This window comes from Balaenoptera acutorostrata, chromosome 19 (assembly GCF_949987535.1).
Source record: "Balaenoptera acutorostrata chromosome 19, mBalAcu1.1, whole genome shotgun sequence".
Classification (NCBI taxonomy): Eukaryota; Metazoa; Chordata; class Mammalia; order Artiodactyla; family Balaenopteridae; genus Balaenoptera; species Balaenoptera acutorostrata.
In genome coordinates, this window is record NC_080082.1 from 48,434,500 (window position 1) to 48,448,913 (window position 14,414).

The window sequence follows — 14,414 nt, forward strand, 5'->3', positions numbered from 1 at the left end:
GCAGGTAGATTTCAGCCATATACCTCCCCCTCCCTCATACACACACGAGTAACACGCAGCCAGTGGAGCACGGCTGGGCCTAGGGCCCTGGTCTTGGAGAGGGAACCCCAGCACCGAACCCATTCTACTTTGGAATCAGCAGCCCAATCCTGGCTCTGCCACCCTCCAGATGTGTGAAATCCAGCAACCTGGTGGCTTGTAACTTGTATGCTGGCGGTAACCTTGTACCAGTTTCCTCCTCTATAAAAGAGGAATAATAATGCCTACTTTGTTGTTGCAGAAACTAAGGGAGATCATGATAGTTTATCAACCGATAAAATGAGAGGAGGGTGAACATCCTTCACTTTATTTTACTAAAGGTTTCTCTACAGGTTTTTGAAAATACTGGGTGTCCCTTCAAGACTAAGAGGTGACTGATTAGCAGTTTCATATAGCTCCTGTGAGAAGCCAGCCCGCCTTCCTTCCTGGCACCTGCCGACCCCCTGCAGGTGGGGGCTGCCTCTTCTCTGGAAGAACAAGGACCAGAATATCAGAGCCACCCACCGACTCCCTTCACGTCCCTGCTCTGCCCTGGCTTTGTGTGGCTATGGCTCTGTCACGTGCCCACTCTCCTCTTGGGGGGAATGTATGCAGAGGGGTTGGTTGACCCAGGTTGACCTCGTTCAGGACCCCTCCCAGCTCTCAGGCCCATGACACAACAGGGACTTCAAGGAGGTAGCCCTCAAGAGAGAGCCTGAGTCATGGGGCGCTTTCAGCAGAATCCAGAGCCCTAGGAATTTGGGGATCGGTGGGGACACGGGGGCTCGAGGCTGCCCAAGACCTTGACCGAATTCCACCAAGACTGTAGCCCAGGGACCTCTCACAGTCTTCCTCGGATCTATCCTCTGCGTTTCCCCAGCCCCGCGCCCCCGCAGAGTCGGGTCCTAGGCGCGCCCTCCGGCCCAGCTGTGGTCACGGCCCGCTCTGGTAACACCTAGTCCTTTCCCGGGGTCGGCGCCGGCGTGCGACCCCCCCCCCCCCCCCCCGAGGCAGTGGCAGCACTCTGGCCGCGGTCTGGAGCCAAGTGGCAGCCGGGAGTCCGGCTCTCAGGGAACCCGGGAGACCGGCGCCGCGCCGGGCATCCCCACCCCCACCCCGGCGGCCGCCGGACCGCGCCCAGCGGCGTTTACCTCCCAGCGCGCGGCTCCTAGGGCCGCCGGAGTCGCAGAGCGCGCGGGGGCGCGGAGCCTGTGAGCTCCCTGGAGGGACAAGTCGATTGCAGGAGTGATCCCCTCCCGACCCCGCCACCGCCGCTGCCTCCACCACCGCGGGGCGGGGCCCGGGGCGGGGCCCAGGCCGGGGGCGGGGCGCCGGGCGGGCGCGGCGCTATTTCCAGCCTAGCCGGAGGCTCCGCTCACACTTCGCTGGGAGCGTTCCCAGCGCGAGAGCGGGGTCCGGCGGCGCAGTGAGGAGAGGAGACGACAACGACGACGGCGGCGGGAGGGGGACGGACCGGAGCCGGGGACCGAGGAGGAACACGCCACCGCGCCCTCCCCTCTTCTGCGTGCTCCGGTAGCCGGCCCCACGCCTCTCGCCTCACCCACCGCACGGGGCTCTGCTCCGAGCAGGAGGAGGCACCGGGCCCGAGCTGGGGCGGGGGTCCTCCCTGCAGCCCGGGCACACCGGAACGGAGGATTCGCCGTGGAGGACCGCGCCCGGGCTGGTGGCACCCGCGGCCCCGCCAGCGCCGGCTGCTCCAGGTAAGTGCGCTGCGCCCCCGCCCCACCCCTGTCCCCGCCCTGTGCCGGCTCCCGCCGGGAGCGGCGCCACGAAGGGTCCCGGGAGGGCCCGGGACTGCACTGAGCCCCATACCCGAGAATTGACGCCGGTAAGAGTCCCAAGCCGCGGGCGGAGATAGAGCGCGCGGGGTTCCGGTCTGGCCGCACTTTGGGGACTGGCTCCAGTAGCGGGAACTTTAATTAGACTTTTGCTCCTTGGATTTTAGTCGTTGCCGCGCGTCTGTGAACTGCCACCCCGCGGGCTGCCTCGGTCCCTGCGGATCCTCCGCTTCTCTTCTTCGCACTGGATGCTGGGCGCGGGGAGGCAGCGTCGGGCCCGGAGAGAGCCGGGCTGGAGCCCCGGGGCGCCTAGAGCTTTCCCGCGCGCTGGGGACTGGGACTCAGGGACCGGTTGTGGCGGGCAGGCGAGGAAGGAGTTAGAGGCTGCCTTCTTGGCTTCCTACGGAACGCGGAATGTGCCTACGGGTTACATCGCGCGCATCCTCACCCCACGACTCTCCGGGGCACCAGCTTGTTTTGTACTCGAGGAGAGTGTGTGTGCGTCAGTGATCGTGTGAAGGTGTGTGCGTGCGTGTGTCCAGGAGTGCAGTAGTAGTGCAGGAGCCCAGGAGTGGGTGGTGAAAGGATCCGCTTTGCCGCGGGACCCAGCCGAGCTCTGGCGGCGGCTGCAGCTCCAGCTCCAGCTGCTGGCTTCTAGTTCTGCACACCAGCCTCGCCGGAGGCCTGCCCGGCCGGGCGAAGGCGCGTTCGCGGGATTTAGTTGTGCCAGTGCTGGCGCTTGTGTCGGAGGTGACCTCTCTCCCTTCCCCTAACTTTCGCGGTAGGTCTGGGCTCCAGGCCCCGCGACCCCGACGTGGAGCTGGCGCGGCAACTATGCAGCGCCCTCGGCTGTGGGCACTCGCTGCCCAGCTGTCTGTCCTAGACGAAAAGTAGGGGCCAACCCTGGGACTCTCTGTGCCTTAGCCGTCTCCGATATTGCGGTGGACCCCGGGTCTTTGGGCCCCCTCCCACCTGGAGGCTGAGCCGTGATTGGCTATGCTAAGGGGAACGGGTTGGGCCCTCTGTATCTGTTTGGCGGGGATCTGGCCTGGCAGCGGAGCCTGAAGGAGAGGCCTGTGAGTGAAGGGACGTGTGTGTGTGTGTGTGTGTGTGTGTGTGTATGTGTGTGTGTGTGTTGGGGGGGGAGGGGGAGGGGGCGGTTGCAGAGGGGTAAGGGGCAGAATAGCTCCTTCCCCATCCCTGGGCTGCTTACCAGCTGCACTACTAAGCCCACTTTCTCTGGCTAACCTCTGACATCTGTGTTCACCTTGACCCTTGCTCACGGGGTGGAGAACTTTTCCTAAGTCCTGCCCTAGAACAGTGCAGCCTCTGGGGCAAGAGTGGCAGAGCCCTCTTTAAAATTTCCCAACTGTCATAGCCTCTCCTACCCACCCCCTGCCCCTGTCCCAAAGGCAAGGCAGATAGGCCACCAGAAGGGGTTGACACTCTGGTCCCTGGAGGAGACCTCGTTTTAATCCAGACAGCCCACTACATATGGCAGGATGGGTTCTGGGAAGCCCTTGGCGGGTTGGAAGCACATTCTGAAGACTTCCTCAGACTTGCCTCTGTGACGTGACCCAAAGGAGGGATAAAATTCAGACCCTGAAGAGAACTGAGCCTCACAGGATGATCGATAATCCAATAGCATTTGAATAGAAAAAAAAACCCCTCAAAGTCTGACCCCATCCGTTGCCTGGCCCATTCACCCTGGGACAGAGGGAAGGCATAGCTTATTTATTTATTTACCTGGAATCAGACTCCACAAGAGTGATTTATGTTCCCCCCAGTATTGATTTTTTAAAAGACCCCCAATTAGAAAGTCAAGGCTCTCTTAAAGCAAGGTCAAGGATTAATTATTTATAGAGACACATCAATCAACCAGTGCAGGGGCTCACTTCCAAATTGGCTGAGTGGGCAGAAGGAGAATTTTCTGATTTTCCCTGGTTCCGGCTGGGAGAGGAGCAGCCTCACCCGACCTCCTGGGCTTGGCGGAGCTTTCCTGAACTGTGACCAGAGGAGGATACTTTGTAACTCAGCCTGCTGTTTGAGATGCCTTTTTAATCTTGTAGCCAGAATACCACTTGGGAAATTTCATGCATATTTGCTGTGTTTCCGTAATGAACATTTACTGATTACAGAGTATCAGGGGAATTTCATTTTTTAAACATTTATTCAAATCTCTGTTTGTGTAAGCTAATAAGTCTGGGAAAGTTCAGTAACTACTTTTTTGCTGTATGGTTCTTGGGAGGACGTGCCTGGTGGGCTCATCTCAGAATTCACCTTCAAAAGGAGGAACGTCAGATTCTCCTGATTGGAAACGTCTTACAGGCTGCTTCTCTGCTCTTCACCTGGTTTCTGCCACCGGTGGCCTGATAGGCTTTTTGTGGTTTTGCCGATCGAAGAGATGGGAGCTTTTATCATTGCTAGCTGATGCATCTGGTTAAAGGCACCTGCGGTGCGCACTGGAGTCTTTTGGGGGCTGCTGGGGGAAGGTGTGGTTCCCCTTCTCCTGCCTGCTGCCTGGTCTGGAGTCTCAGACACCTGTCTTAGCTGCATCTGCCACACCTCCCTGATTTATCCATGTGCGGCAGCCATATCGGAGAGATGTGGATCAGGGAGGGAGCGTATGGGCAGGAAAGTGGACAAAGGACTATGGCAGCTCCTTCATGAATAACTATGGCAATTCGAGTTAGTAAACACTGTGAGATAAGTACCCAGCCTTTCAACTAATCAGAAGGTAATGAGTTATAAACAGGAGATTTATGTAGTGCTGACCCAAGGAGATCAATGTGGCTCTGACACGGGACAGCGAGAAATAAAAAAGCTATCAAGGATGGCTGTCTGGATGTATATGCGGCTACGGTGTCTGGGAGCCTCAGGACGTTTGACGGGAGCAGGTGGCCTGTGCGTCGACTGCGGGGTGACCGTAGGCTCCCTGGCACTGTCGTTGGAGCCACTGCCAAGGCTCGTCTGACTCCAGAGCAGCTGTGTTCCCTCCCTCCTGGGAAAAGGCTGCCCAAAGGCAGAGGAAACCCCTGGGCTCAGACAACCAGGGGACAGAGCCACATTAGCTCAGGTGGCAGAGGACACCGGAGATGCCGTCTCATTTCTTTCCGGCTGGAGGATGTGTGACCCTGCGGTCGGTAAATCACTGTGGCAGAGCATGAGACTTACAAATTGGTCATGGGATAAAGTTGTGACTTTTACCCTGTACAAAACTACCTGTCATTTGTGATCTGGTGCTCTAACCTGCACCTGCTGGCCACAAATGCAGCCTTGGCCACCAGCAAAATGGGGGAAGCCTGCGTGTGACCAGGTGGGTTGACATCAAGAAGCAAAATTCCATCTCGAAACCCACCTTTGGGGAAGTCAGAGAGTGTCTGCAGGCAAGGGGCCTGGGTCTCAGCATTCCCACTCCCCACCTTGAAGGCTATGCACTTCTGGGAAATCAGTGCTTCTTGCTACTGGTGATGGAGGGCAAGACACCCTGTCCCTGCCAACCCAAGGTCAGAGCTGGCCCTGGTGAGTGACATTTATCTGAACTAAATTAGAGTTGTCAACATTGAAACCAGAAGCCAAATGATGATCCGTCCCACACTCCCAGCGTCAGACTCCTTGTCACCCTCCATTCAGTGACCGTATATGAGCATGTATCGGGTTGGCCAAAAGGTTCGTTCAGGTTTTTCTGTAACATCTTATGGAAAAACCTGAACAAACCTTTTGGCCAACCCAATATTTTGTGTCTGTTGTTGGATCAGGCTCTGGGGAAAGCAAAACTAAGAGGGGCACCTGCCCTTGGGGTTTGTCATCTGCAGAAACTCACTCACCATCCCCTCATCATGCACTGATTCATGCTGTGCCAGGCGATCCCATTACTAAACAAGTCACCAATACAAGTATGATTCTAGGCCATGATAAACATATAAAGGAAGCATCTGGGTGGTCACGAGATGTACAATATGGTAATCTGACCTAGACCGAGGGCTCTGGAGGACTTCCTGGAGGAGGTGACTCTTCTGCTGAGCTCTGAAGGAAGAGCTGGAACTAAACAGGGAGGGAGCTTCCCGGCGCAGAATGTGAACGAGTGAGAGAAATCGTAGAGCGCCGTCCAGGAGCTGTGGGAAGGCCCATGTGGCCAGCAGGGTGAAGGAGGGGGAGACGGGGCTGGAGACACAGGTGGAGTCCTGGCCGTAAAAAGCCTTGAAGGCCAGGGAGGGACTTGGGACTCGATGCTACCAGCTGCTGCAAAGGAAGGAGCCCAGTGAGGAGGGGGGTTGCAGTAATCCTGAAGGAAGGTGGCTGTGGTCCTACAGAGGGGGTGCGTGGACATGAATCTACCAGGGCTTGGTTAGGTGCAGAGAGGAGATGATGACCGTGGTTGGGACCGTGACTTCTGGATCATGACTGGGACCTGTTAGTGCTCCTCGGACCAGAATGTTCCAAGTGCCCATCCACTCTGGTTGGGTTATATCCTCCAGGGCTGGTGGGCCAGGCAGCCACCTGTGTGCCCCTGCCTCTGTGCCCCTGCCCACCTGGCCCACCTCCCAGCTGTCCCCTAAGCCCTTGGGCCTTCTTCTACCTTCCCCCATGTGTTCACCGTTTAGCCCTGGCTCGTGGTGGGCACTCAGTAAGTGACAGCTGAGTGTCAGTGCTCTCTCATGAGGACAGGCTGCTCGGACGCCCACCTTCATGCCCACCTGCTGGCCAGAGGTGGCCTCAACATGCGTTTCATCCCTGGTAGGTCCTTAACCTGCCACCCACTTGTATCTGACAGGCAGCTGGCTGCTGCCTGCCCCAGAAAGAACTCCTCTCCTGTCCCGTCCCCTCACTCTCCATCCTCTCTCCCTTCCCTCCTCCCTGTGCAGCCAGGCTGTGCCTGCCCCCCACCCTCTGTGAGGGGCTCTGCCCGAGGCCCTGAGCTCCCAAGCCCGCTCTGATGCCGGTGAGTTCCCTGCAGCTGGCTGAGCTCAGCTCAGGCCCTGGCTTCCCTGCAGACATCAGCTGGGTCCCCCCGGCTCTGTCTTCCAAAACTAGAGTGGGGGGAGCAGGTCTGTGAGTCACCCCGCTTCCTGTTGTGCCCACGCTGCTGGCTTCGGGCCCTGAGCCGAGCAGCCCCTGAGCTGCAGGCAACAGGCCAGGTCGCTGTCACCTTGTCCTCACTCTGCCAGCTCCTCCCTGGCTGGGCCCGACTCTGGGCCGGGAGGGATGAGTACCAAGGAGAGGACGCTAGGAGGGACAGATCTACTCCGCAGGCCCCAGGCCTCCCTGGGCTGATTCCTCCAGCCCTTGGGCTCTTTGCCTGGAGTGCGGCCTCACCAGATCAGCCTTCCTTTCTATTCTGGCTGCTGCACTCGCCACTGTGGACCACCGGTCATGCCCTCGTGCTCATCAGTGGGAAGGCAACACAGGAGAGCCCCCTGCCAGCAGTTCCTAGCCCAGGCTCAGGTTGACTCATATTTGGCAGACTAGTTGTCCCAACCTTTGAGGCTGCCTCTTCTTAGGGGGCTGACTCATCTCCCTGGACAAGACCCATCTGTCCAAGCCTGTGAGCACTGAGACCCTCCCCCAGCCCGGAGATGGGGGTGGGCTTTTCTCCCTGTGCTCCTGAGGGAAGCATCCAGGCCCCCAGCAAATACTGACTGTGGTCCTTCATGTGCAGCACCTCCTGCCAGGTCTGGAGGAAGCCAAGGGAACGCAGCGGGTCATGATGCTGGTACAAGCACTGCTCTCTCGGCATGGAGAAAGGTACTCACTGATTGCTGAGGGCAGGCGGAGTGAGCTTAAGTGTGCAGTCTGTCTATACTGGTGGAACCAGTGTGTGATACAGATACTTTACACCAGCTGAGCCAGTATATGGTGCAGGCAGTCTGTCTACACTGGCTGAGTCAAGGGTGTGGGTACTGGAACCTTCCGTTTAGTCCATGCCTGCCCCACTTTCTGTGGCATCTTTGCACAAGCTCTGAAACTCTCTCTCTGGCTTCGGGGACTTCCCTGTGGCTGAACTCAGCTCAGGCCCCCGCTTCCCCTCAGACATGGTCCTGTCCATCAGGCTTTGTCTCCCAGAGCTGGGGTGGTTGAGCCCAAAGTGCAACACAGTCTGTCTACACTGGCTTGGCCCAGTTCATGATGTAAGCCATCTGTCTACACTGGTGGAGCCAGTGGGTGATACAGCCAGCCTGTTTGACACGTTTGCCAGGAATACTGTTTTCTAACCCTTCCCTTACACACATCTGGGTCCAAATTGAGTCTTACTTCCAAGGAGCTTTTCTTGATGGTTCCCTCAGTCTCCCACATCTTATTCGAATCTCTTTGGCAGAGGCTGGCACAGGGCTGCGGGTGGTGTGCGCGTGGGGCGTGGTGACCCGGTACCGTGTGGCCATCTCAGCCCGATGCCGCCTCTCCCGTCACTGTGCTTGGGGGCCGAGCCTGCCGCTGCGGTGGTGCAGGGGCTGCCTGCTGTCCGTGGTCACGGCCACCTCAGCATCCCTCACAGCACCCGCTCCCACACATTTTTCTCATGAAAGTCGTTTAGGCGTGGATTACTGCCTCAGTGTGCGTGGTGAACTGCATTGCTCCAGATTGGGTCCATCTTGCCGTCTCCTGCTTAGATTCTGGGCCTCTGTCTCCAACTGATGTTATTTCCACTCCTGAGGGTTGGCCTCCTCTGCAAATTTAATTTCATGACCATTCATCCCTCTGAAAACACAATCTATGCCTATTACTTAACGCTTCTCAGTTCCCTCTGCCATGAATTAAAGTGTCAATGGACAGCCATGGCAACCGGCTCCACCCCTCGCCCCACCCCGTGCAGCTGCCTCGGGGCTGTGACAGAAGCCAGCACCTGGAGTCAGACTGCCTGGATTCAAAACCCAGCTTCACCACGTGATCATTTTGTGGACTAGGGACTCAGTTTCCTTATCTGTAAAATGGAGATGATAATAGAATACACCTCATAGAGCAGCAGATAGCCCAGCCCAGCAGATAGCCAGCCCACAGTAAATGGAAACTGCTATTATTTCATCATCATTATCACCGTCATCTCCTGGGTTTGGTCTTTCAGCCGAGGCTCAGTCCTTCTCCATCTCAGGTGCAAGGAAGCATGTTGATCAAGGGCCTTGTCTGGTGATGTGACAAAGCCTTAGGGGGCATGTGCCCCTACAGACTGGTGTCCCTTTTCTTAGCAATTTCCCATGGATGCCTTTTCCCTGTCCCGCATTCAGTACATTTGAAAACTTTTAAAAAAATTTTATTGAAGCATAGTTGATTTACAATGTGTTAATTTCTGCTATATAGCAAAGTGATTTAGTTATGCATATATATATTCTTTTTCATATCCTTTCTCTTACGGTTCATCACAGGATATTTAATATAGTTCCCTATGCTATACGGTAGGACCTTCCACTCCATCCCTCCCCCACCCCCCTCCCTCTTGGCAACCACAAGTCTGTTCTCTATGTCTGTGAGTCTGTTTCTGTTTCGTAGAGAAGTTCATTTGCATCGTATTTTAGATTCCACATATAAGTGATATATGGTATTTGTCTTTCTCTTTCTGACTTACTTCGCTTAGTATGATTATCTTTAGGTCCATCCCTGTTGCTGCAATTGGCATTACTTCATTCTTTTTTATGGCTGAGTAATATTCCATTGTATATATATAACACATCTTCTTTATCCATTCATCTGTTGTTGGACATTTAGGTTGTTTCCATGTCCTGGCTATAATAAAGAGTGCTGCTATGAACATAGGGGTACATGTATTTTTTCGAATTAGGGTTTTCTCCAGATATATGCCCAGGAGAGGGATTGCTGGATCATATGGGAACTCTCTTTTTAGTTTTTTGAGGAACCTCCATACTGTTTTCCATAGTGGCTACACCAATTTACATTCCCACCAACAGTGTAGATGGGTTCCCTTTTGAAAACTTTTAATTCCAAGTACGGTATGCATACCGAAAACACACAGATTGTGTGTACAATGCAGTGAATATCTACAAACAAAACAGGCCTGTGTGCCCAGCACCAGAGCAGGGATCAGAACATGGCAGCACCCCTGTGATCCCTTCCTGATACTTCCCTTCCAGCATGGGTAACTGCTCTCCTTACTCATAATGGCATGGATTGGTTTTCTTTGTTTTTATTTTTTAATAAATTTATTTATTTATGGCTGCGTTGGGTCTTCGTTGCTGCGTGCGGGCTTTCTCTAGTTGCCGTGAGTGGGGGCTACTCTTTGTTGCAGTACACGGGCTTCTCCTTGTGGTGGCTTCTCTTGTTGCAGAGCATGGGCTCTAGGCGCATGGGCTTCCGTAGTTGTGGCACATGGACTCATTAGTTGTGGCTTGCGGGCTCTAGAGCACAGGCTTCAGTAGTTGTGGCACATGGGCTTCATTGCTCCGCGGCATGTGGTATCTTCCCAGACCAGGGCTCGAACCCATGTCTCCTGCATTGGCAGGCAGATTCTTAACCACTGCGCCACCAGGGAAGCCTGGTTTTCTTTGTTTTTAAACTTGATATAAGTGGAGTCATAAGTCTGTGGGCCTTTGTGTCTGGCTTACCATCATGTTTGTGAGAGTCCGCCATGCTGCTGTGAGTAGTTGTAGTTTGTTTGCTCTTGTTACTGTGTAGGATCCCACTGTGTGAAGACACCCTGATTTATTTATCCCTTCTCCTATTGATTGACATTTGGGTTGTTTGGAGTTTGGGGCTTTATGAAGAGTGCTGCTGTAGACATTCTTGCATGTATCTCTTGGGCATATGTTGTACACATCTTCATAAGCATGTACCTAGAAGAGAGTTTTTGGGTCTCAGACTATGCCTATGTTCATCTTTTGTAGGTGCCGGCAAACAGTTTTCTAAAGTGGTTGTACTAATTCCCCCAACACATACCAGTTATATATGAGAGTGCAGCTGCTCCACATCTTTCCCAACACCTTGTGTTGTCAACCTTTTTCATTTTAGCTCTTCTATGAGTGTGTAGACGTATCACACTGTGGTTTTAATTTTATTTCCCAGATGACTAATACAGTATTTTTTATTTTTGCCAAGGATGTGTTGTAGTTGAAAACATTATTCAACAAATTTGAAAACTCACTTCCATCTCCAAATCATTAAGTGTCTTAAATGTCAAGGGTGCTGGTAATTCCCTCTGCCAGGTGGGTTTCAGTCCTCCATGTCGTTAGGCAATGGGTGGAGTAGACAGGTATTTCTCTGGATGAAGCTGGGACCTGGCCACCTGTCCCAGAATGACCAGATGGATTCCCGTGGTCCATCAGTCTCTCCGGGGCTCGTTTTTCTTTCCCTTCACAAATTCCAGGAGCTTTGAGACCACCCTGTCTGTCATGTGCACTGCTGGGTCCCAGTGCTTAGGACAGTCCTGGCGCAGAGTGGGGCCCATAAATACCCACTGAACGAAGGGCCAGAGGACAGAGCACTGCCTGTTGGCTTTGTCCTCTCCCACCCCAGCTGACTTGACAGGGACTTGTTGGAAGCCTGTGCTGCTATGGGTAGGGCTCTGGAAGTCGAGCTCTCGGACCCTGGAGGGTGTCCTGTCCTGGTGCTCTGTTCCTTTAAATGACCTCCCCCCAGCAGCTGCGCTCACCTCCAGTGCTCCAAGCACTGACCATTTAGGAGCACCCTGAGGGGGCCCTCATCCCTGATGGGCTTATCTGTCATTGGGTCCCTCTGCAGAGAGCAACGTTCCATCCGTGCTCCATGCAGCGTGCTAGGCTTTTCAACACCACCTTTTCATAGATGACACACAAAGGGCATAGATGACATGCCCTCCCGTCAAGTGAAGGCGAAAGGGCCAGTCTATTACCACCTCATCCATTCCTGTCCCATCACATTTTGATGGGGACCATGATAAAGCCTCCTTTCTTTGGGTGTGACTTGGTCCTTTTCTCCTCAAGTGTGACAATTATGTGGAAAGCAGCACTGCCAGGGGGATGAGAGCTCTGGATCAGACCCATGTTCAAATCCAGGTTCTGTTCTTGTTTGGTTTGGGGACCCAGCCGTTACCTCCAGGAGAGAGATTCACATACAACTCTGATGCAACCCATGGGGGAATAACGGGGTGGTGGGGGCTGGTTTGAGATCTCTGAGGTTGGGGAGTGAGGGCAAGGGATTCTGGCCAGAGCATCTGCCGGGGGCTTTGGAAGAGGGAGGCCTGGGCTGGCCGTCAAAGATGGGGAGCAGGGAGATGACACCTCATGGATCACTCAGTGTGAGCCCCATCCCTGAGGGTCCAAAACGTGAAGTCCTCAGGGAAGGAAGTGCATTGAGCCCCCAGGAAACTATGGTCTAGTTGACACGACACACAAGGGCATAGAGCAGGGATCAGAGTTCATCGGTGAGTTTTGGAAGGCTTCCTGGAGGAGGCGTGCTTGGGACTGCACATGAAAGGCCAGGGGTGAGAACTTTATCCTGGGCTGTTACCGAGTCCAAGCTCTCTCTGCTCGCCGCACAACAGGCCACTGAATGGGAGACAAGGTGTTGAGGCAAGGAATACGACTTCATTCGGAAAGCCGGCAGACTGAGAAGATGACAGACTAGTGTCTCTGAAAAACCATCTTATCAGGGTCTGGATACCTGTTTCATTAATAGAATCAGAGAGGGAGAGGCGGTGAAGAAGTAACGTAAAAGGGCCATCAGTCTTGCAAAACATCTGGAATGACCAGCCTCGGTGAGGGGATGTGTTAGTTTCTTTTTTCTTGCAGCCATTCACACGTGGGAAGGGTTCCCTGAGGCAGGCCGTTATGTATGATTATAATAACAAAAGCAACGAAAAGCAAAGGTTAAAGTCGAACAGATCCAATGTGGAGTCCGATTTACCTCTGCCCTTTAACAGTGCCAGTAGAAATTTTCTCCAAGGTCATGGGGCAGGGGCAGTGTGAGCTAAATACCAATCACTTTTAATAGGGCAACAAAGAATCCATGACACACACATTGTTTATGCCGATGTGGAGGCGGGTGTGCAAAGATGGAAGAGCTAAAAGCAGTTTGAGAAAAACAACACCTTTTTTTTTGTGGAAAGACAGATTAGAAAGGTTTATGCTCTTCTGTGATAACTAATATGAAAAGTTTATCAAAGTTAAAAAAAACCTTTGACACTTTCTCCGAATTGATCTGAAGACTTGGCAGATTTGAGGAATCGTTCAGTAACGTTTTATGGGTTGATGCTAATTTGATGCAGCAGACACATGCATCATGCCAATTTACTGCCAAACCAACATTAAGCATGGACCTTTCATGCAGGGTTTATAGGCGGACAGCTCATAAAGATGCGTGCTTGACAAGGATTCTGCTTCTCTTAGGATGTGCTATATGAAGTGTTTATCAAAACCCAACTAAATCACCCTCGCCTTTTACTAGTAAACAATCTCTGGGGACTTCAGGCCTGAATTCCATACAATATTTCATTCAGTGTTTCCTATGCAGTATTTCATGCAATATTCCACCACTCCAGGTCCTGGAACATGGGGAACCTATGTCTCTAAAAGCCACGGGTACTGGGTAGTGGTAGAAGAGGGAGCCCTTTGGGGTAGAGGATGCCCTAAGGGACCACTTTGGAAATGACTTGTTACCCGGGTCCTGGGAAAGCTGGTGACACTCTTCCTAATGGGGTCTCCTAAAACGAATCAAGGGTTGCACCTAAACGAGATCTGTGGCCCCAAGGAAATACATTTCATGCTTTCGTTTCTGTTTCCTGGGCTGATGTGTGATGAATCATCGCTGCCTGTCTCTCTTCATCCAAATACGCTGTCAGAGCCTCGTCAGTAAGGAGATCGCTGCGCTTTGGCACTTTGTTTTGCCTGTGGGAAAGTGTTTAACAATAAATATTATCAAAACTCCTGTCTTCCACCACTGAAAACCACTGCTTTTGTTTTCCACAAAGGAAAAGTGGGCTTTCATGGTATTAGTCTAGTCTGCACCACTCCAATCCCTCGGTTCCTCCCATCCAGTGTTTATTACCCGGATTTAAATGGAGAAGGTGGCTGGAGGGGGGGCAAGAGGGCAGACCGCCGTCAGCACAAGGCCTCATGGGGTTTCGCAAGGGGAGATTTGATCTTGGGCAAATGTCAAGGCGTTTTTGAAATCTGTGTTATGATATCAGCTCATTGCCAGGGTAGGGCTTCATCTGGATTTCATAAATATTGTAGGGGGCTCTCTTCCTGCCACTCGGCCCCCTGAAGACCACAACAGCCATCCCCCCCCAACACACACACAACCCATCGCAATTGCAGGCTACTGCAGAGTTGTCATGAAAAGCCTAGAGGTGATATTTCAATCACAATATTCCTGTAACAAATTCCATTCACATTCCGTTGGAAAGGGAGTTAAAGCTTCCTCCTGCTTCAGGGAGAATCATATGCTAAATGTAGCTTCCGGGGGGCCCTGGCAGCTAGCCAGGGCTTTGTAATTTATAGTTCTCCTTCCTGGTTCTCCAAGTGACCTTGGAACCTCCATGCCGGTGGATTCCTTAGGTTCACACGTTGCCCTCTCCTGTCATCCTCTCTTGTGAGAATGGTCCTTAAGCCAAGTGAGCGCTCCCAGCACCCATCAGGCTGGAGCTTGAGAGAAAGGATGTGAGCAGAGGCGCCC

General features: G+C 53.5%; 1 protein-coding gene across 1 annotated transcript in view; it reads left to right on the forward strand.

The window, feature by feature from the left end:
- The first annotated feature begins 1,427 nt into the window (after positions 1–1,427).
- Positions 1,428–14,414, forward strand: part of CHST8 (carbohydrate sulfotransferase 8) — a 124,410-nt gene continuing 111,423 nt past the window's right edge. The window contains exon 1 of the mRNA XM_057534655.1: positions 1,428–1,739. The gene's annotated coding sequence lies outside the window, so the exon portion shown is untranslated. The remainder of the gene's footprint in view (positions 1,740–14,414) is intronic.